This window comes from Rhincodon typus, chromosome 2 (assembly GCF_021869965.1).
Source record: "Rhincodon typus isolate 14 chromosome 2, sRhiTyp1.1, whole genome shotgun sequence".
In the NCBI taxonomy this organism is placed as follows: Eukaryota; Metazoa; Chordata; class Chondrichthyes; order Orectolobiformes; family Rhincodontidae; genus Rhincodon; species Rhincodon typus.
The window spans coordinates 31,320,237-31,344,532 of NC_063333.1; the positions used below are offsets into that span (position 1 = coordinate 31,320,237).

Consider the following 24,296-nt stretch of genomic DNA (forward strand, 5'->3'; position numbering starts at 1 on the left):
GCGCCACTACAATGGTCTTCACTTACAGGATCTGTATCCTTCTATTCCTTCCTATTCATGCCTTCATCCAGGTGCTTTATGAATGTTGCTATTGTATTAATACATTGACATTAACACATGATTCATCTACTTTGCTAGAAAAAGGAAAAGAAAGTTGGAGTAGGTAGAGTTGTAGTCCAAGTGTTTTAATGGATTGCAAATTTCGTCAACTGCCACAGGATTTGAACCCAGGTCCCCAGAACATTACCTGGGTCGCTGGATTAATAGTCTAGCAATAATACCACTAGGTCATTGCTGTTGTTGCAGTCTATGTGGTATACATATACCTGTAGTGTTGTTAAGAAGAGAATACATACGCTTGCATAATTACAGAACACAGACGTAGGATACTTTGATGGAATACATCAATCCAACCTAGAAGATAGCATTCTCTCCCCAGAAGACCTCCAAAGGCAAGAAAGGTGTTTAAACATCAGGTTAACAACTCAATTTAAGCTGATCCTCCTCTAGGAGAGGCAGTGGCCTGACATCGCTAGACTGTTAATCCAGAGCCCCAGATAATATTCTGGGGACCTGTGTTCGAATTCCACCATGGCAGATGGTGGAATTTTAATTCAAATAAGTATATGGAATTAACCATCTAATAACCACCATAAATCCATTGCCGATCGTCAGGAAAAGCCCACCTGGTTCACCATCTTCAGGAAAGAAATCTGCCATCCTTACCTGGTCTGGCATACAGATGACTCCAGACCCACAACACTGGTTGACTCTTATCTGCCCTCTGGGTAATTAGGGATGGGCAATAAATGCTGCCTGGCCATGAACGAACAAAGAAATAAAAAAATTCAGTGTTGCATTGTCAGAGTTGCCGTCTTTCAGATGAGAAATTAAACAACCAGAAAAAAGACAGAGGGGTTTTTATCTCCAGGGAACTTATCTATTTAAAAAGAACAGTAAGGAATTCTTCCAATACCTCGGCTATCCTTCCGAACAACACCACCACCACAGGATATTAAAAAAGCTGTTTGGAAACAGATTTCAAACTGTGGCAGAATACAATAGCATATTAAATTCAAAGATAGACAAGTATATCAGGAAATATGCTACAACTGCAGAGTTATCAACAGCCATTCAAATGGACTCAATTTAAGTATTGGATAGCTTGATGGTGGCCCGGCTTGGTTTGATCGGTCAAGTAAACGTGCTGAATAAACAAGCCTGTTATTTTCATTTTCAGAAGTCCACTATTCTCTTTCTTATGCAAACAAAATGTCCAAAAAAGGTTCTTCCTCCTCAATTTTAAAAATATCAGGTAGAATTTAGTAGTCAAGTATAAAATTTGGTTTGGTTCACGATTTAGAAATCGCACTATTTTCTAAATCAAAATCCACAAAATATACATTTCACTGACATGGGGAAGTGAGTAACCAACAAGAACAAGATTAGCCTATCAGATTCCTTTATTTCAACAATTGTGCAACATGCAACCATATTACTGAGTAGCAATTTAACAGGTGACTACTTTCATCAGAAGGGAGCAAAAAGTATAAAGAGAATTTGTTCAAGTTATTAATTGGGCAAAGTTAAAAAGGTACTTCAACTACAGTAATGCACATAACCATACCAAGTACTGACCAGCTTCCTTTGTACTTTCAAAGTACAGTGTGTTGCGCAGTGAATTAATCTAAAGGAGAATGCAGGATATCCAAATTGTATTTCCTATTCAGATATCCAAATTGTATTTCCTGTTCAGTTTCCTTATTGTAGCAAAAGATGTTTACCAGCTTTATATCTGGCTGGCTAGTTTGACGTTGGTCATTATTACTGCCAACTTCACTATTTTAGAAGGCAGATAACATTTGACTGAAAACCCATGACAGTCTTCAGCAGGATTCAGAACAGATTCTCCTATTGCAGCCTCAAACGTTTCAAACCAAAATATTCAGAGGACCGTGTATATACAAAAATTTTACATCCACCAATATCCTTTCCAACAGAGCACCAAAGATATCTAGTTAATTCCGGAATCTACAAAAAAAAAAAAAATCAGTAGTGAAGTACTACTGGGCAAGTCAATTAGACTTTCATATTTATACTAGAAACATAAGTGATTCAATTCCACTTCAAAACTGAACTTTAAAAAAACACAAAGCCTCGGGAGAGAATTCACATGGCATAGCTTCCCAGATCATTTCCATGGCACTATTTTCTCTTCGATTTTCCAGACAAATGAGACAAGTTCAGTTGAAGGAAACAATGCCATGAGATGAACCAGAACAACTGCAGCACTTACTCAATTGAGAGAACTTTAGAATTTATACATGAAACCTGAGCCTGGCAAAAGACAGTCCCGATTTTTCTTTTAAAAAAAACTAAAGGCACCGAAGATGATAATTAAATAGTTTGAAAATTTACGATTAACTGTTCCTTCAGCATTTTTTTAAAAATTTCTTTTTCAGAATGTGGGCATCACTGGCTAGGCCAGCATTTGTTGCTTATTCATCCATTTCTCATGGCAATTATAGGAAACTTCTATCCTTCTAATTTCCTCTTTCTGTTCCTTGTCCTGGTTGAAAATGAATTTGGGTCATCTCCACCTGGCAGATTTATCTCTATTATAAAGATCAATAATACCATATAACCTGGCCACATTGAAGTCACAAGAAACATTAGGGTGGGAAGTGGAAAATAGTGTCACATTGTGCACTAGAGGGTGCTCCAAGGCTGAAGTTCAATCACATTAAGGAAATAACACTTCACCCTGCATTGGAAAAATGCCAAGTCTTTAGCAAGTAAAATGATTACAATTGTTTAATTACATCATGTTAATACTTCAAAAAAATTCTGCTCTACATACACTTTGGCACAGAAGTCAAAAATCATGAATTTCAATTTAATATCCATTTAGAGAGCAAACAAATTCTGCCTACTTCTACATAATTTAAGCTTTGGACTGAATTTTCAACCACAGAATTGTAATAATCTCCTTTCCCACAGAAAAAGAAACTTGGTTACTCATGGTACATATATTAATGACCACTTAGAAACATGGACGGTAAGAATAGATAAGCAATCAGGCTGAATCAGAGTATATTTACCCCACAACCTCCATCCCTTCTGCCATCATAAGTCAAATTTAAAAAGATTTTAAAATCATGGAATATAAATTATGTTTAATGGGTTAGTGTTGAATTTACTATTCACTGTATTTCAGTATACTCAAACTTTCCACACTGATGAATAACAATACTGAAGTGCAGTGACCAGGTCATTTTCACACAGAAAATGCAGCTTTCACACAAAAATGTGGAAACCGTACAGATCCAAGTCAAAAACTTTGACTCTGCACATAACTTAAAGCATATTCTGTACAGTATTAGCATATAAAGTAGGTCTACACTGGTCAAGTCACATAAGTAGATAAACAGATATTAAGTGCTCAAGTTGTATCAGTCTTTTTGAGCATCAGATATCAACTTCTATGATGTTAGGCATCGTTACAGTAAGTTGCCAAAATTCAATTCAAATTCTGAACTACAGGTATTTCATCTGTAGCAATATTTTATGGTAAAGTGGGTGTCTTAATCAGAGATACTTACATTTTCCAAAAACAATCTGCATTAACATTTTCAGTCCTGTCCAGCCAAACTAGTCAACGCAAGGTTGCAACATAATAGTAATCCATGATTTTAATTTCTTTCTGCTTTATAATGTAGCTGTAAAACAAAACCCTGTGACTTTAAATTTGAAAATATTCAGTACATCCATTCTTTGGATAATGAGACAGTTAAATTAAGCTGCATGAGTCACTTTAAAGAATTGCATGTGACAAACACAATGAAAAATTTAACTTCAGTTATACCTGAGCTACCTACAGTCAATTTCAGGACACTTTTTCAACATTAACTGACCAAGATTCTTGACCATAATAGGACATCCCACTAGGCTGCAAATAGGGTAATCCTGGAATACAAAATGAACTATGTTTCATCGGGTTGATAGTTAACTCAAGGAGGATCCTAAACTTCATTTGGAGTTCAGCCAGTAATCTGCAAGGCAGTGCACCAAGCGCTATAAAGTAGGAAGCAGCTATTGGACAGTGTCAGTGCAATGGGTCAAATGTCGTCCATCCTAGCTGTAGATTACGATTCCATTTCTACCAGCTTGCCTTATAGCATACTGTTTTTTCAGTTATGTCAGCCAAATGCATTTACCCACCAGCATACAGGTTTTATGTATTAGCCCCTTTATTATGCACAAATTATAATTCACTCACACAACTTAAGCAGTGCTTTAATAGCAATACTCACTAGTAAAGTGACAGATGAAGAAGTTGTCCGAGTACAGGCATAGAATGTTTGGAGTGATAGATGGTACTTTCAGTCATAAATTGAGTCATGAAGTGTAACACTGATTTTGATGCACCGTGCACAGTTAAGTGAACAATCCTCATTACCCTACTGTACACATACCCATTCCCACATACTCTATGCTCTAGCTTCTTGCAGTTTTTCCAACTGTTGTCAATGGAACAATCATGGAAACAGTCATGACTACTATTACTGTGGAAATGCTGTGGGGACTAAAAGACTTAAAGTGGCAGCCATAAACTACACTCCGAGAATCTTAGTTTCGAATGAAGCTTAACCAAAGTCTGGATTATGTGTAACAAGAAAAATAATGCCTCAATAAAGCATTGGGAGACCTCTCAGTATTTTCACCAAGCACTCTTTCTTAAACAATTGGAGTGAATCCTTCAATTTCTATTTTATCCTGAACAGGCACCCATATCTGAGCTATTTTAATCAATCAGTTCAGACACATTGTGACTCACATCTTGGGTCTTCTGGTGCAGAAATAGGGACGCCTTTCAACCCCCACCCCCGAACATGACACAAAGTTTCCCCTTGTACAACACTGAAATCCTCTGCCCTTCAAATCCTTATTCATCTTTTCTAGTGCTTAGATCCAATTATTTTTCCATTATTCTAATGCACTCCTCCTTGTCCAAAAAAATGTTCCTGTTCTGTATTCAGTCCCATTTGCCTTTGATGTGCATACTAAAGCCCCCCTCAACAGGATATTGAGCCACTTGTTTCAACCAAATTCCTTCATGGCTTTGTACATCCTATTGCTACAGGGTTTTCAAGTCTTATTTTCAAAACTTATCAGTCATCTGATAGTCTGCTCATTGAACCATTTATGATCCAAAAAGCAGTTCTGCCAGTCATACCAATGCCAATTCAAATGTAGAGCAAACCAGTCAATTCTGTTTCTGTATTCCCGTACTCCTGCAAGTTTATTTTCTTCAAATATTATCCAAGTAATTGATCTACAATTCTGCACCACATTTCTGTAAAAACATCACCCCTCCCCCAACCATCACAGCTCACAAAATACTAAATCTATATCCCCTACTTCATCTACTATCAGCTATGCGAACAGTTTTTCCTCATATGCCCCAAAATGGTCATAATTTTGTGTACCTATCAAATGTCCTTTAAATATTCTTTATTCTATGAACGCAGAAGACAGAAGAGTACAGCACAGGAAGAGGCCTTTCAGCCCTCCACGTCTGTGTCAACCTTGTTGCCATTCAAAACTAATCTCATCTGAGGTTGAGAGTAGATCTGTAGCTCGGGTTATAACCAAATTAGCTCAACACTAATCTCATCTGCCTGCATAAGGTCAGTATCCCTCTATTCCCTATCTCTTCATGCATCTAATTGCTTCTTAAACAGTGCTACCTTCTCTGCTTCTAGGTACCCACCAAACTACATTAAAAAAATTGTCTCACACATCTCAAAGTTTCTCCCTCTCACCTTATACTTACGCCTCCTAGCATTTGGCATTTCCACCCTGGGAAAAGGACTCCCAATTATTCATCCTATTCATGCTACTCAATTTTGTCTGCTATCAGGTCACCTCTCAGCCTCCAATGCTCTAGAAAAAACAATCCAACTTTGTCCAAGCTCTCTTTATAACTAAAACAATCCATTCCAGGCAATAACCTGGTAAATCTCTTTTTCACCTTCTCCAAAGACTCTGCATCCTTTGTATGGGCTGGTGACCAGAACTGCACAAATGTGACCTAACTGAAGTTTTATAAAGCTGCAACATGATTTGCCAAATTCTATACTCAATACCCTGACTGATGAAGACAAGCACGCTGTATGTCTTCATTACCACTTTATCCACTTGTGTCACCACTTTCAGGGAGCTATGGGCTTATAACCTAAGATCCCTCACTATATCAACGCTATCAATGCAATAGGGTCCTGTCACTACTATAAATTTTCCTCTTGCATTTAGCCTCCTAAAACGCATCATCTCACATTTATCTGGATTAAAGTTCATCTGCCGCTTCTCAACTCAAATTTCTAACTGGTCTAAATCCTGCTGTATCCTTTCACAACCTTCCTCACTCTCCACAACTCCAATTTTTGTGCTGTCAGAAAACTTACTAATCAGACCCTCTACATTTTCATCCAAATTATTCATATAACAAATTAATACAAACCTAGCTTTTTTAAACAAATACTCACCATCTGGATAACAAATAAGGTAAATCTCTTACATACCTTCATAAGGACTCTCACATCCTTTCCAAACTGTGCAGTGACGTACTCTATTTGTGGCCTTACCTTTAACCAGAGCTTCATATAGGCTCAAAATAACTTACTCGCTTTTGCATTCAATATCTCTATTTACAAAGTCAAAGATCCTGTATGCTTTACCAATCATGTTCTCTATTTGCGCCGCTATGTTCAAAGATCTATGAATATATATTGCCACATCACTGCCTCAGCACACACTTTAGAACAATGCCTCTGCCTATTGTGATCAAGAATTAGTATATTATTTGGGAACTTATAGAGTCAGAGTCATCCAGCATGGAAACCAACCCTTCAGTCCAACGAGTCCACACCAACCATGCTCCCAAATTAAACTAGTCCCACCTGCCTATGCTTGGCCCATATCCCTTCCAACATTTCCTATTTGTGAACTTATCCAAATGTCTTTTAGATATTGCAAGTGTACCTGCATCCACCACTTTGTCTGGCAGTTCATTCCACACACAAAAGCAGTGTTAAAAAGCTGCCCCTGATGTCCTTTTTAAAAACCTTTGCTATTCACCTTTTTATGCCCTTCACGATTTTATAAACCTCTATAAAAGGTCATCCCTCAACCTCCTACACTCCAGGAAATGAAGTCCCCGTCTTTCCAGTCTATTTTTTCATCTCAAACCTGCCAATTCTGACAACATCCTGGTATGTATTTTCTGAATCTTCTCCAGGTTAATAACAGCCTTCCTATAACAGTGACTAGAACTGCACATAATACTCGAGAAGATGTTTCACCAACATCCTGGACAACCTCAACATGACGTCTCAACTCCTATACACAAAGGTCTGAGCATTGAAGCCAAGCATGCTAAATGCCTGTTCACCTGTGATGCAAATTTCAAAGAATTATGTACCTGAACCCCTAGGTGTCTCTGTTCTACAACACTACCCAGAGCCCTACCATTAATTGTATAAGTTCTGTCTTTGTTTGTATTACCAAAGTGCAGTACCTCACATTTATCCATCTGCCACTCCTCAGCCCATTGAGGCAATTGATCAAGATCGCTTTGTAATCTTAGATAACCTTCTTCCTGACCAGTAGATCACCGATTTGCAGATGACACCAAAACTTACTAACCATAGCTCCTGTACTCACATCCAAATCATTGATCTAAATGACATAAGCAGACCCAGTACCGATCCCTGTGGAACAGTAGTCACAGGCTTCCGGTCCTAAAAACAACCCTCCACCCAGAGGTTAATGGCTTGTGATTTTCATTTGAAGGAAATGTGTTAATTTTTTTTAAACGGTCAGAAACTTTTTTCAAGCATTGGTCAAATAGTCTTACCAAGAAATCATGTGATTTAACCTAGGTGTCCAATTCTCTCACCATGTGGCTTACTTGAAGTGTTTACTAAATTTAAAGATTCAAATTTTAGGGAAACAAATGAAGGGGTATTCTGGAAGGGGAGGGTAAGCAGCCAGAGGTCATGACCCATATTGGTACTAACGAAATAGGCAGAGAGAGAGATGTGGTCCTGTAAAGGGAATTTAGGGTGTTAGGCCAGAAGTTGAAAAGCAGGACTGGTAGGGTTGCAATCTTGGGATTACTCATTGCATCAGCTGCTAGCGAAGAAAGAAAGAGGAAGATAATACAGTTGAATATGTGGCTACATGGGTGGTTTAGGAGAGAGGGCTGAATCATTAGAATCTCTTCTAGGGCAAGTGGAACCTGTACAAAAGAGATCGGTCACACCCAAACTGGAAGAACACCAATATCCTTGCAGGGAGGTTCTCAGTACCACTCGGGAGGGTTCAAGTTAGAGTGGCAGAGGGTGGAAAACAGAGCAATAGATCAGCATGTGGTGTAATTGAGGAGAAAGATGTTAAGTCAATCAAGTCTGATAGGAAGGAGAGGCAAGGCCAGCTTAATGAACATGGTAGGACTTGCGGTCTGAAGTGTATTTATTTTAATGCAAGGGATATAGCAGGTAATGCATATGATCTTAAAGCTTGGATAAGTGCATGAGGCTACAAAGTTATAGTCCAGACAGAAACATGCTCGAGAGAAAGGCAGGACTGGCAGCTCAGAGTTTCAGGTTTAGAAGTTTTGGACAAGATAGAGGGAAGCGTAAAAGGGGTGGGAAGTTGCATTATTGATTAAGGAGAATGTCACAGCTATACAATGACAGGACATGTTGGAGGGCTCATCCAGCAAGGCCAGAAGGGTAGAACTCAGGAATAAGAAAGGTGTAATGACCATGATGGGGTTATACTACAGACCTCCCAACAGCCAGCCAGAGTTGTAGGAACAGATATGTAGGTAGATCACGGAAAGAGGTTTCAAAAGGAAAAAAAAAAAACAGGGTTGGTGTAGTGGGTGACTAACTTCCACAATTTTGACTGGGATTCCCTTATTGTCAGAGTAGAATGTGTAATGTGCATCCAGGATGGTTTCTTGAAACAACAAATAGATAGTCCAAGTAGGGAAGGGGCTGTACTTGTAATGAGCCTAGCCAAGTCAAAGTTTCAATGGGGGAGCATTTTGAGAACAGTGATCATAATTCCTTAAGTTAAATTCCTTAAATTAAGAGAAAACATCAGGATTTCACTTAGTATTCCTTTTCATTTTATGCTTTTACAAAAGCTTTTTCATTCTGCAGTGACTAAGGGGAAGATATTTTGTTTTGCATTTGTGCAAACGCTATAGGAATCTGACAGACCAAAGTCAATGGAAGTTTTGTTTGACTGATAGCACTTTGGTAACTGTTATCAAATTAGTCCTCCAGTGAAATTGCTAAACTGGGGAAAGGCTAATTACAACTGAATCAGGTAAGAACTGGAGAAATCAGACTGAAGCCAGCTGCTTGAGGGTAAATCCACATTTAGCATCTTTTAAAGGGAATCTTTTAAAAGTCAATTGGTCAGAGTTTGCAAGTGGCACGTCCCTATGAGAAAGAAAGACAAGGGCAGCAAGATGTAGAACTTTAGGAAACAGGAGAAGTTGAAAAGTTAAGTCAAAAAGGAAAAAAAAGGAAGCATAAATATAGGAAACTGAAATCAAACAAGGCCCTTGAGGAATATAAAAGGAAGCAGAAAAGAACTTAATGAATTAGGAGGGCTAAAAAGGGGCCGTGAAGTGTCCTTAGCAAGTAGGATTAAGGAGAATCCCAAGGCATTTTTATGGTATATTAGGAGGAAAAGGGTAGTTAGGGAAAGGATAGGTTCGCAAAAAGCAGGAAATGTATGGATGGAGCCAGAGGAAGTGGGTGAGGTCCTTAATGAGTACATCACATTAGTATTCACCAAGGAAACGGCCATGAACAACAATAAGATTAGGGAGAGATATATTAATATTGACATGCCTGAGAATATCAAGATGGAGGTGGTGTTGGTGTCTTGAAAAGCATTAAGATAGACAATTCCCTAGATTCTGATGGGATCTATGAGGTAAAATTGGAGATTAATGGAACCTTGACAGAGATCTTTGTATCCTCTTTAACCACAGATGAGCTCCCAAGATGACTGAACAAGAGCCAATGCTGTTCCTTCTTTAAATAAGGGCAACAGAGCTAATCCAGGAAATTATAGGCTGGTGAACCTTACAAATCAGTGATAGGGAACTTATTGGAGAAGATTCTTAGGGAGAGAATTAATATGCATTTGCAAAAGAATGGACTTATTAGGGATAGTCAGCACAGCTTTATGTAGGGCAGTTCTTGTCTCAAACTTGATCAAATTTTTTTTGAGGAAGATGGAGGGTAGGACACTGCATGTTGGCTACACTGACTTTACTAAAGCATTTAACAAGATCCCTCATGGTAGACAGGTCTAGAAGATTAAGTCACGTGGGATATATAATGAGTTGGCAAATTGGACACAAAATTAGCTCGGTTATAGAAGGCAGAGGAGAGTGGAGGAGAGATGGTTTTCTGACTGGAGGTCTGGATTTCTTGTGTGCCACAAGACCTTTGTATGTTTACATACAAAGATTTCAAATGAGTAGTAAGCTTGCTGACAACACCTAAATTGGTGGAGTTGTGCATAGTGAGAATAGTTAGCAAAGGATATAGCTGGATTTAGACCTGTAGGCAAGTTGGGTGGAGAAATAGCAGGTGAAGTTTAATTTAGAAAAGTGTAAGGGGATGCTTTTTGGGAGGCCAAATGCAAGAGGAAGATATATAGTAAAATGACACGATCGTAGGAGCTTTGATATACAGAAGGATCTTGGGGTATTGGTCCATAGCTCTCCGAAAGTAGCAATTCAAGTGGATAAAGCAGTAAAGGTGATATACAGCATGCTTGCCTTCATCGGTCAGGACACGAACACAAAAGCTAGCAGGTCATGCTGCAGCTCTATAAAGCTTTAGTTAGGCCACATTTGGAGTTGTGTGCGCAATTCTGGTCGGATAGGACAGATGTGGAGGCTTTGCAGAGAGTGAAAAGGAGGTCTACCAGGATGTGGCCTGGATTGGAGGGTCATAGCTGTCAAAAAGGAGAGGATGGACAAAACTGGATTGTTTTCACTACAGCACTGGAGGCTGAGGGACGACCTAATAGAAGTACTTAAGATTTTGAGAGGCATGGATAGGGTAAATAGCCAGAGTCTTTCTTTCCAAAGTGAAAATGTAAACTTATACTCCCTAGTAGTTTAAGGTGAGAACAAAAAAAATTTTAAAAGGATGTGTGGAGGACAGTTTTTTGTTTTATACAGAGGGTGGCAAGTGCCTGGAACATTTTGCCAGGAGTGATGGTAGAAACAGATGACAACAATGTTAAACAGGCATTTCAACATACACACGAGGGGGGGATACAGACCATATGCAGGCAAATTGTATTAGTTTAGTATGACATCATGGTCAGCAGACAGTTGGTAGGCTGAAGGGCCCGTTCCTGCGCTTACCGTTCTATGTTCTATATTCTAAGGGGTGTCACAAGCAGATCCAGTTCAGAGTGTAAAGAGCTGTATGTACCAGCAGGACTGTTCAGTTTTGGCAGTCTCCAGGCCAGAGCTGGAAAGAAGTCTTGCACTGTTTTAGCAGTTCAAGTAAACAGAGCTGGAAAAATCTGAGTTTCTTCCTCAGTGTAAGTGAGGAAATAATCAGAGAGTGTAACTGTGTATTGCAGGAAGAGACAGTAACAGACAATTACATCTGTTGAATATACAGAAATTCTCCAAAAGCAAATGATTGCCATCACCGTTACTGAATTGGAGAGTGAAGACAGCAGCGATACTTCACTAGGATTGAACATCTAGAAATGAATGTGTTGGGGCCGAATCTTTTCGTTGTTTGTGATAAGCTCAAAGTTGTTTCTATATATAGTGCACACTACATATTTATCTCATTCTTGCTTTTCGTTTGTACAAAAAGGCGAAAATAAAGCCCATCAAGCCAGATTTTAGACTGCAATCTGACTTGTTAACAATTCCCATCAGCAGGGATAACACCACTATCCCTTCTGCCAAAGCATCATCTCACCTCTCTGCCCATTTAGATCCTGATACAGACAGACAACTTTTGTTTTGTTCAAGAGTTTGTCATGTTTGAGAGTTTGGTATCATTACTACCCAGAGTACTCCAGGCTAAAAACCAAACATTTACCATGACTTGCTCCTTTATGAAAAAAGGAAACCAGGAGGCAATGGCCTAATGGTATTATCATGGACTGTTAATCCAGAGAACCGGGTAATGTTCTGGCGACCCAGGTTCAAAACCTGCCACAACAGATGGTGAAATTTGAATTCAACAAATATCTGGAATTAAGAATCTAACGATAACCATGAATCCATTGTCGATTGTCAGAAAAACCCACCTGGTTCACTAATGTCCTTTACGGAAGGAAACCGCCATTCTTATCTGGTCTGGCTTACATGTGACTCCAGACCAATGGCAATGTGGTTGAGTCTTAACAGTCCTTTGGGCAATTAAGGATGGGCAATAAATGCTGGCCTGGCCAGCAACACGTTAATCCCGTGAATGAATTTTAAAAACAATATTCACTCACGGGTTGTAGGTATCTCTGGCCAGCCCAGCATTTATTGCCCCCCCCCCCAGTTGCTCGAGAAGGTGCAGTCCATGTGCTGTAGGTAGATCCACAATGTCCTGAGAGAGGGAATTCTAGGATTTCGACCCAGCCACACAGAAGCAGCGGCAATGTATTTCCACATCAGGATGGTGACTGGCTTGGAGGAGAACTTGCAAGTGGTGGTGTTCCCAGGTAATTGCTGCCCCAGTCCTTCTCGATGGAAGTGGGCATAGGTTTGGAAGGTGCTGTCCAAGGATCTTTGGTGAATTTCTGCAGTGCATTTTGTAGATGGTGCATACTGCTGCTATGAAGCATTGATGGTGGAGGCAATGGAAGTTTGTGGATGTAGTGCCAATCAAACAGGCTGCTTTGTCCAGGATGGTGTCAAGCTTCTTGAGAGCTGTTGAAGCTTACCTCATCCAGGAAAGTGGAGAGAGTTTTCATTCACCGCCCTGACTTGTGCCTAGTAGATGGTGAACAGGATTTGAGGATTCCGGAGGTCAGTTGATCGCCACAGCATTTGTAACATCTGACCTGCTCTGGTAGCTACTCTATTTATATTGCCAATCCAGTTGAGCTTCTGGTCAATACTAAGTTCCAGGATGTTGATAATGGGGGAAATTCAGTGATGCTAATACCATTAATGTCAAGGGGCAGTGGTTAGATTGTCTTAATGAAGATCATCACTGACTGGCATTTGTGGGGAATAGATGTCACTTACCACTCATCAGCCCATGCCTGGATAGTGTGCACATCTTGGTGCATTTAAACATGGACTGTTTCAGTATCTGAAGAATCACAAACGGTGCTGTTGTCCTCGAGCCTCCTTTCAATCCAAGTTGATAATAACCCACTTTTTAAAAAATATATGCTTTTGTCAGTGTTAGAACTTCCAGTTTGTGGGTTACAGCTGCCTCCCCTTCACCACAGATGTGCAATCGCTTTACATGTCCATCCCCATCAGGATGGGCATCAAGGCTCTCTGCTCCTTCCTGGAACAAAGGCCTGAACCACCCCATCCACCCCTACCCTCCTCCACCTGGCTGAGCTCGTCCTCAATTTGAACAACTTCTCCTTTACTTCCTTTCACTTTCCTCAGGTCAAAGGCATGGCCATTGGTAACTACATGGGCCTCAGTTATGCCTGTCTTTTTATGCGGTAAGTGGAACATTCCTTGTTCCACTCCCATTACTCCATACCTCATCTGCAACTCTTCCTCTGGTACACTGATGACATCATCGGCACTGCATCCCTCTCTCATCCGGAATTGAAAAACTATCCATCTTGCTCTCTCCTCCACCTGGTCCATGTCCAACTCCTCCTTTCCTCAATGTCTCCATTTCTGGGGAAGGCTGTCAACTATAATCCACTACAAACCCAATGACTCCCACAATTACCCTGACTATACAATCTTACACCATGCTTCCTGCAAGTACTCCATTCCATTCTCCAAATTCTCCCATCCTAGCCATTCCAGTGATACCAGCTTTTACAAAGGGGCCTCCAAAACATCCACCTTCTTCTTCAACCAAGAATTCTTCACCACCATGGTCAACAGAGCCCTCAGCTGTGTCCGACCCATTGCGCACACTTCAGCCTCGATTCCTTCTCTTTCCTCCCTACAACAGGATTTCCCCAGTCCTCATTTACCACCAGGGTCCACATCCAAAAAGATCAATAACCGCCTATTTCTGCCACCTCCAACAGGATACCACCACCAGACATATCCCTCCCTTGTCAGCCTTCCGCAGGGTCCGTTCTCTCCAGAAACCTTGGTCCACACCTAACTCCTCCTCAAACCCCCAGTACCTTCCCTCACGACCACAGAAGATATAACACGTGCCTGTTTACTTCCTCCCTCCACACCATCCAAGCCCCATACACACCTTCCAGGTAAAGCAGTGATTTACTTGCACTTCACTGAATCTAGTCTACTGCATTCACTATTCACAATGTGGTCTGCTTTACATCAGGGAGACAAAATGCAGATTGGGCAATCACTTTGCAGAATGCCTACAATCTGTCCATAAAAATGATCTGAGCTTTGGTTGCCTGCCACTTCAATACACAATGTTCCCCGATCAACATGTGTGTCTCAGGCTTGCTGCAGCGTTCCAGCAAAGCTCAGTGCCAGAAGACTGACCAATATCTCATTTTCCACTCGAGGATCTTGCAGCTTTCAGGATTCAATAGAGTTCAAGAATTTTAGGGTTTCAGCAGCTTCTCTAATGTCCTGCCCCCAACTCCCATATACCAGGCCTTGTCAATAGATGGACTGTTACCACAATCAACCCATTGTCAGCTACTGATTGTCCCAGACTGACCTTCCTTTGTCCGCCCAACTATTATCATGCTTGCTCTCTCTCTGGGCTCCATTTCCATTTATCGTTTACTCCTAGCCACCCCATTCCCATCCTCAGCATATATACCAACCTTTCCCTAACTACAATCCATTCTGATTAAGTCTCTGGACTCAAAACATTAACACCTCTCTCCACAGATGCTGTCAAGTTTGAGTTTTCCCAGCAATTTCTGGCTTTGTTTCAGGTTTCCAGCATCTGTAGTTTTGTTTTTTTTAAAAAAAAATCTAGTCCAAGCATAAGCAGCCTCTCATTTCTCCTGTCTCTTTTTCTCTCCTAACCCTTACTCCATTTGTTTTAATCAATATTTTGTCACCCTCATCTTCATTAATAAACACCAAAACAAAGTGCTCCTGAACTATTAAAGACTCGTGTGCCCATGAACTTATAATCACTCTGTGATCCTAATAGAACCCACTCCAGTCTAATGACTTGCTTACAACTTACATGGCAGATGATGATTTTGGGGACAAACACAAATTTTCCATCTTTACCATACTGTGACACTGCATTAGTAACACAGCCCAAGAGTACTTAATTAGTTACAAAGCACTTTGTGTAGTCTGATTAAAAACATTAAATAGATACAAATATCTTTCTGTAGGGACGAGCTGCATGGCCTCTTTCCAAACTGTGTTTTTAAAAGATATTTATTTAAACTTAGCAAGAATTAGATAAGCTAAAGATTTGAGGTACACTGGCAACTAAATAGTACAAACACCCACTCCCTGGAATAAACCCACAAGCTTGTCCCTGGCTGGTCATGTTCTATGGTCTTATACTGGGAAGCATACAACTCATTTTTTCTTAACACACACAGTTAGTTATGCATTGAAGTTTTCTTTGCTTTTTAAAAAAAAAGGAAAAACCTTTAAGCGTTTGCATCTGACTAAATTCAACAGCACAGTTTAGTGTGCAGGCATGAACATCCAGCAGATGACCTGCAATCTTTCCTCCGGAGTGAAGTTTACAGCTCATATTCTTAAAACTATGGTAAACGAAATTACATGCCACCAGTTTCTACTTACTGAAGCACAATGCTAAATTAGAGATACACATACCTCAGGCAAAACGGCAAAGTTCAAAACTTTTTGGCAGCACGCAGGTTGAACAACATGGTTACAAAACTTCTCCCCAAACACAAATTCAATTAGAAGCTGTATGCTGGCAAACCCGAACCCAACACTTGAGTGACAGTTACTGAAAACAAAAATGTTGGAAATCAAGGCAGGTCAGGCTGCATCTGTGGAGAGACAGCAAACTAACATTTCAAGTCTAGATAACTCTTCATCAAGTCTCCACCCCTACACTACTGCAAAATATGCTGCCTCCTCCACACTTCATGCCAGCTAACCAGAGTCACCTAGACACAAAACATTAGCTTGTTCGCTCCACAGATGCTGCCTGACCTGCTGTGATTTCCAGCATTTTTTGTTTTCATACAGATTCCAGTATCTGCAGTAATTTTTTCCTCCTTGAATGATAATTTATGTCTACTCCAGACGCAAACCAACCAATAAACAAATTCGCTGTTACTTCAGCATGCTTTTAGTCACAAAAGGTGATCACAACAAGTAAAAGAAAATGACACATTTGCAAAAACTGTTCTTATGTCTTCTCTCCAAGTGGGAGTCCTACCCAAAAAGTGCTCAGAATGAACGAAAAGAATAACTTTTTCCAAACTGGCCCAATAGGCATTGATTTTGGTTGGAAATTTGATCAGTGATCATTCCAAAAGAGCATCCAAAATTATTTAGCTCATGCTGCCTTCATCAAATAATTGTTTGAGGTATGATTAAAGTCTTTCAACTGCTGAAAAAATACTAGTATTTTTGCCAAAACAGAAGTTGGTCAACAAACAAATTTACATTTATTCCAACTAGTTCATGGTAAGAGACTTCAGACAGTAAGTTCACTTTGAGTGAAGAGAACAAAATTATTTGTTGCTCTCCCCAAATTTATCATTTTAACAGGGGCTCTTTCCGCATTGTAGGGATTCTACAATTCTGACTCATTGGTCAGGAAACTGGAAGGATCTGATTGGGTACCCATCTTGTGTCCAACTTGAGTGAAATACATAGAGTAGGGAACAATTCTAACCCTATTAATACCTTGAACATCAAAATAGACTGTATATACCATTGTGCAAAATTCATAATTCAGACGTAATGCAAAATGAACTGTTGGTCTGTATGTTGTTAATGCTTTACAGGATTCACTTTCAACTAATTCTTAGGAGAAGTCATTATTGAGATGTGGAAACTCTGACCAGCAGTCATCATTTCAGTGAACCATTCTAAACCATGAAACTTGGTTCACTACCAAACATGGTGCCAGGGCTCAAATCAGTCAGTCATTCATTTATCAGATAACTAACCAGTCATTGTCAGGATTCTTTTTCCAGTCTACCTCTGAGCTGGAGATGGAGCTCTCAATGTTACAGGTAGCATGGCACCCGATGCCAGGTTGATTGGTTTTACTGCATCCAGATGTTTTACAAACATCATGACCCATCAATATGGTGCATCCATCAGAATCCCACAGGCATCAAACTGAAGCCCATTCCATGATACAGTTTCATTCCATTTCAAAAACAGGCCTCAAAACCCCCCCACAGCCCAAGACAGGAAGTAGCCAGGCCTGCAGTTTCAATGCTGCTGGAGGTTGGGGGAAGGGAAAGAATTGGAAAGTGTCCTGTGGATAAGTTTATTATTCAGGAAGAAAGTAAGTATATGAAAAAAAATTAAAGATATCTGCCAAAGATTAGGGATCAACTTTTATAGTTACTGCAGTAAATACGGAAATACCACTGTTATTTATTTCATTAAATGTGAATTCTGAACTCTGATCGATAGGCGAGTCTTTGTATAGCTTTTTCAATTTTAAAAATTAAAACTAAACTGACACAAATGGCTGTTTGAGAGAGCGAGAGCGAGAGCAAATAGTTATGTCCTAATTTGGTTCAAGCTAAAAGCATGAAAGCAGCATTGTTTTATTTTTCTATTATTTCATACATGCAGATTTCTTGTTAAGGTCGAATGAATGGTTGAATGTACAACCAAAGTAGACTGAATTGACCCAGCTTTCATGTGAAGCCTTCTGTCCCGTGTATTCCATCTCAGCCAAGAAATGCATACAGGAGGTAACAAAAATCCACTTCGGATCCCTACCCCAATGACTCAGTTGGAAAAGTATGAGTCAAATGAAACTAGAACAGGGTTTTTAAAAAAATTAAACAAACAAGACATTCAAGATCATTTTTGACATCCTATTTTTAGAAAGGTTTTGACTTCCGACAGAAAAATTCACTTCAAGATGTATGCATCAGTGGTCTTTATTGCCATTTCCAATTGCCTTCAAGATGACAGTACGAGGTCACCTTTCTGACCTGCTGCGGTTCATGTTAGGAACGGGGTTCTGAAATTCTGATCCAGTAACCATAAAGGAGTATGCAATGTGTCTCAACATCAGGATGTGCAACTTGGAGGCCTAGGTAGTTCCATCCAGCTGCCACCTTTGTCTATGTAGTGGAGATTCTACACGCAAAAAAGTACAGTTGCTTGCTACATTGGTAAATCCTGTAGATAGTACACATTATAGCCATGGTATGCTGGTGGGCAGACATTCCAGTAAGCAGATGAGAAACTGTTAAAGCAAACAGTGTCCTTTTTGAATACTGTGGAACTTGAGTCCTGGTGCTAGGAAAGCCTTTCAGGCAAGTGAAAAGTTTTTATTACATTCCAGATTTGTACCCAAGGTAAAAAGGCTGGGAATTGAGGTGGTGATGGTGTCTGGACATGAACAACTCTCATAGAATAATCGAGCCGGCCACCTTCTTCAGTAGTGATTACGTTGAAGTGGCTCCTTCAATTATACTCAGTGACCACACAGAACCAGTTACCACTGTGTCTGCCACCAACTGGCAATGTCATCAAACAGTTACATTCTCTGTTGTTGGTAATTGTTTAACATGGATGTTAGTTGCCACTGATCAGCTTTAGCCTATTTGTTCAGATGATTTGATGCACATTACCATGGAATGTCTTAATATTTAGAGGAACTGCAGATGGAGCTGAACCCTGTGCAATCAGCAAACAGCTCTGCTTTTAACCCTATGACAGTTAAAAGGTTGTAGTACTCAATTGTACACTGGTCCCGAGCATTCATCATCAGGAACCCCTCAAGTGACATCGCAGGACTGGGACTATCCCATTGTTGAAGGCCATACATCTCTCTTTTTAGACAAAAAAAAAAATTCCATCTACAGCAGAATTTTCTCCAATTCCAATTGAATACAATTATACTGAGGGCTCTTTGTTGCCCAACAGTCCCCCTCTTCTTGGAAATGATTCTGCAAAGTGATTTTACGACTGAAACCTTTTCTTCTGCATTATTTCCAATATTCTACCTCCGACGCTACTACTTTGATTTCTGTTGAATACTAATGTCATGAGACAAGTTGAAATATTTAATCAGTGTATAAAATACTGCCAATTGTACAGTACTCTGGATTGAAGGCAGAAATGAACTAACAAAAGGAATCCAATTTTATAATCTTAAAATAAAAAAAAAATTGTGATCCCTCAAACTTTTCATATTCCAAAAAGCAATTCAAAATTTCACCTTGTGTCTTTGTAGTTATTTTGCACAAATATCACATTTTCCCATGAAGTCAGTCTAATGAATAAACGGTCATACATTATACCGTACAAGTGACTTTTCAAAAAGAAGTCAATTTAAATCATTATATGATTTGCATAGTGGCTAGATTGTTCATCGGTACTGATTTGAACAATACAGTCAAGTTGAGAAAACAAGGTTATTACTCTAAGACACTTGTAAAGTATTAAGTCACATTAAAACTAACATCTGCTCTAAATAATGTTGCTATTCTATTCAAATGTCATCATACTTCTTGAAATTAAAAGAAATATTACAAAAATATGTTGCTTTGAAGGTGTCAAGATCTCAAGTGCAACTTTCATGGCTGTAATACTAATCTCCTATTTTCCAACAAACACTGTGGGGAAATACTCCAAGTTTATCCACAAATATGAAAAAAGGGTTGTCCCTGTCTATACAGAAACCTTCCTTTTAAGGCAGATACCGTATGAGGTATAGCAAACAAACTCCAAAAGGTAACTGTGACGTTCTGTTAGTGCTTTTCTACAAGTAGTGCACAATAGTTGAAAAACCTCAGTAAGTTCACTGACCAAGCTAGAAACCATGCCAGAGATAACTTAAGGCTTAGCCAAAAAACAAATAACTGTAGTTAGTACAACAAAAAAAGCTGCCAATCTTAAACTCCGTTGTACAGGAACAAAATTTTTACAATTTTCAAATTACAAATAAAAACAAGGATTAGTACAATGCTTATCTTGAAAAGCAGTCAACAATTCTTAGTAATTTCTAAGACTGTAAGTCTCCTCTCAACTTACATGTTCATCGGCGAAGCAGAATCTAAAAAAGTGTGCAATTAGGACAAACAAATGATGCAAATATACACAAAACAGCTCATCTACTTGCCCAACATGCCAGTGTATTTTCTAAATTAATACACAATTTTTCTCCTCCCACTGTATTTTACCCAAATCTCAAGTACAAGACTTACTTGGATGAGCTAGCTGTAGGGAGTAAAAGGGCAATACTCAAAAACCAAACAGAAAATAAATACTGACCCAGACAGTTAATGTGCCAAGCACCTTGCAAGAAAAAAAAAGAACCCCTCCCCCTTTCACCACAACATAAAAGTAAACACATGGATAGTGCTCAGGATTATTCTATGCTTTGTTGTTTCCTTCAGGCACATATAGTGAAAAACGTCTATGTGTACATCTGATTTGACAGGCATTCAGGTTGACTAAGGATGTAGTGAAAGTGAAATCATACCTAAGGCATTCACAGTCTCTGGACAAAGGTCACTGAACAGCACCTCAGATGTTTGCTTCCTGCTTTTTGGTTAAAAATAATTTTTCCTAGCACACCAACGTTGGTAAACAGAAAACTCAGTTGTAAAATATATGTGTAAAACACCTTTTCTGTCCAGATTAATCCCTTGAATTTCAAGTTAATGAAATGTTCATCACACCCACTTTAGAAACATCAACCTTGTTGCAGTTCACTACTTCAAATTTTATGAAGCTAATAAATAAAAGCATTACTAAAACTAAGCAGTGTCAGTGCAAGAAGAGCTTTCAGTAGATTAAAGATTGAACATGTGACATTACATTTCACTTCTGACACCCAAATTTCATTATAATTTTGGAAAATTAAAGGTGCATGGAGCTCTAGGTTACAACCATTGTGGGCGTCAAATGCACTGAACTGTATTTTGTGTCTGGCTATGCTTGAGAATGACATCAAGTTTCAAAAGAAAAACAATGCATTCCAATCTTCCATGCCAACGTCCTTAAAGATTGAAAATTTTCAAATAAAATTAAATAGCCAAGTTCATTTGTGCTCAAAATATTTCAACCACTTATCTGAAAGCAGATGAGGATTCAAAGCACAGAAAATCTTGACCTTCAAGATAATTTCTGTAGAAACAGAAATCATTTGTCCTGCATCCACTCTACTTCATCAGCCAGTGTTGACATGGCATTCTTCAATTTCTTGATCCTCAACTCTTCAGTAGTCAAGACATCACTTTCATTTCCTATCCTAAACCTACAACTTGCTTCCCACAAATCATTTAAGATAAATTAGTTCTAGGGACATGCAATTTCTCAGCATGTTGAAGTGAAGTTTGGAAAGCACTCTTTGCCGGTAAACCCAAGTGTGCTTTCTCAAAATGGGAAAATAAACAAGGGAAATCCCTACCCAAGCATCCTCAATTTTGAATTCATAGGAATTAAAACCAAATTGTGAGAAATGCAAGTGCCATTAGTACATGGAACCAAACCATGCAAAGTACCAGATAACAAAGTAAACTTACACTTCAAACAAAAAATCATCCAAGTCAAACACAGCATTCAGAGAAACAGAATATGAACTAAAGTCTCCCAGTGCAAAGAGATTTCCACAACCAAGAATATTCCAAGGCCCAAAACTATGTGCTGAATGATGCACTAAAGTTTAAAGGCATCTCTCACGAAGACAGATTGGGGAAAGGGCACCCTCACTCCTCTCAGCAACAATACTGGGGCTGGAAAAAAGGTAAAACCTCTGGGGCTGTACATTTATATGAAGAGTGTAAATGTTAATTCTAAATGTAGTGAGTAACAGTATTATTTGAAGAAACGGATTTAGTTTGCACCTTATGCAAGATCGATTTTGAATGCCTATTGTCACGTACCTTGGAAATTTTAATAAAATGTATTTTCGGGGAAAAAAAAGAATGTGCAAACAACGAATAAATTCTTAAATCTCTAATTTGTGAAAGAAAAACTGAAAGCCAGTTGCTTTAACCTGGGCAGATTTTTTTTTAAAAAACTACCCTAGTGGGCAGATAGAGCAAACGCACACACTAGGGTAAAAAAAAATTAAAGATTTATGACTGCTCCAATAGGATTAGCGATACAGAACAGTCGCTTAACACTATGTGCCACAGTCAGTTAACTAGATTTGATTTTTTCTGTAGATGGCAGGACACGAGTGATTTAAACGGATGGAATAACACTTTAGGCTTTAAAAAAAGATTCCCTGCGTTCACCGCATTCGTTACCTGGGCGCACATCCTACACAAAAACCTCCACCCAACATAAACACGTTCATTCTTACCCCTCCTCCACTCGCTTCTCTGCAGGAGCTTCCAGGCGTCAATCTAATCAGATATTAACGACTGCTACACCCCTCCCAACATACATAAAATAGAGGGAACGACACACCGAGGGGAAACCAGGGCGTGCTTGTCGAGATTAAAATATACAGAAAGGAGATTGGACATGGAACACCAGCTGTCTCCTTTCTAATATGCAATTTCAAAATAAAATCTAAAAGGCTTGGATTAAAAATGTGAAGTGCCTTTCACGAATTATGCCCGTGCAAAAACACAAAGGAAAGTAACCTTACTGCAACCATGGTAAATAAATCTCTCCCAGGAGACTGGAGCAGACAGAGGGGGCTGAAACTAACACCATTTCTACCTGCACAAGTTGCCATTTGCTGCAGCCTAGTCAGCTCGGCTCGACACGACAATCAGGAATCGTTTTCTCCTGCTGAAAGGAAATACTTTTCTCTTTTTAAAAATCCGCTTCAATTCCACATTGTTACTTGATTTTAAAAAGCACACACTGAATAAATATGCAGGCGCCAGGTTTTCTTGCCATTTTTAACAACGTAGCGGTCCCATTTTTCAGGTAAACATGTTTACATCGCTCTCCCTCCCTTCTCTCTCGCTCGCTGTGGCAGGCGCACATGTCACAATTTCGTCAGCAGGAAAAGCCCATCAACTTAGCATCAACCATTAGGACAAAATATTTTAAATGGAAAAATACCCTACAATCACTCTAAATGCATACATCTTAATTAAAAATATTATTTTAATTTGTATTTCAAATGTGGTAATTACACAGGAAAATACATAAAAACATCAAAATGCGAGAAGGGAAATGCTGTCACACCGTTAGCTAGTATTTCCTGAAGGGGGAAATCTCTACCTTCCTAAGTTTGAAACAAACAAAATAATTTCAATTTAGGACTAAATTATAACCGATACGCTCAAAGTACTGTTCTTCCTTACAATGAACGATTCAAGAAACCAAACATATACACGCTCACATAAAACTTTAAATAAATGAAAGTGGTGGGGTGGGATGGGGGATAGAGAGATCCAACTCCTTCCCGGCTATAATGTAAATGTATTCCTTATATAGCGCTTTCAGCCGAGAGTCCGAGTCCGCGAAGCGGGCCAGAGGCCCCGTAGTTCGCTCGAACCGTGACCACCCATTTCGGCACCAAACAGGTAGCCGGGCAAAAAGACAAACGATAGACTCAGCCTTTCCTGGAGTATAACATAAAGCAATTAAAGAAAAAAAAACTTCAATCTGTTTATGTTTACACCAGGGAAGGGAGGAAAAGGAAGAAACGTACAAGCCAAAAAAAGTCTCGCTTCCTCTTTTAAACACTTTTCAACTCTGACTGCGTCAGGTGATAAGTTCATTTTTAAGACCGTGGTATAGTTCAGGGAGACCCGAAAGAAATAAAGAAACGGCCCTCACCGCCAAAAGCACCCTGCATAAAAAGAAGGCAGCAAAGTGTCGGAGTTTTGAATGCACATTTTATAAACACAGGACTAGAAAATTCTCTGGTTTAATTCGCCCTGGGGTGGGTGAAAGGAGAGGGAATGGGGGGAGGAGGAGGAGGCTGTCTGACTGACGAAGCAGATAAAGAGCTGGGAGC

At 39.4% G+C, this 24,296-nt stretch overlaps 1 protein-coding gene across 1 annotated transcript in view; it reads right to left on the reverse strand.

Moving 5' to 3' along the window:
• Nucleotides 1-24,296, reverse strand: part of LOC109916422 (zinc finger E-box-binding homeobox 1) — a 175,246-nt gene that overhangs the window by 150,293 nt on the left and 657 nt on the right. The gene's annotated exons all lie outside the window — the stretch shown is intronic.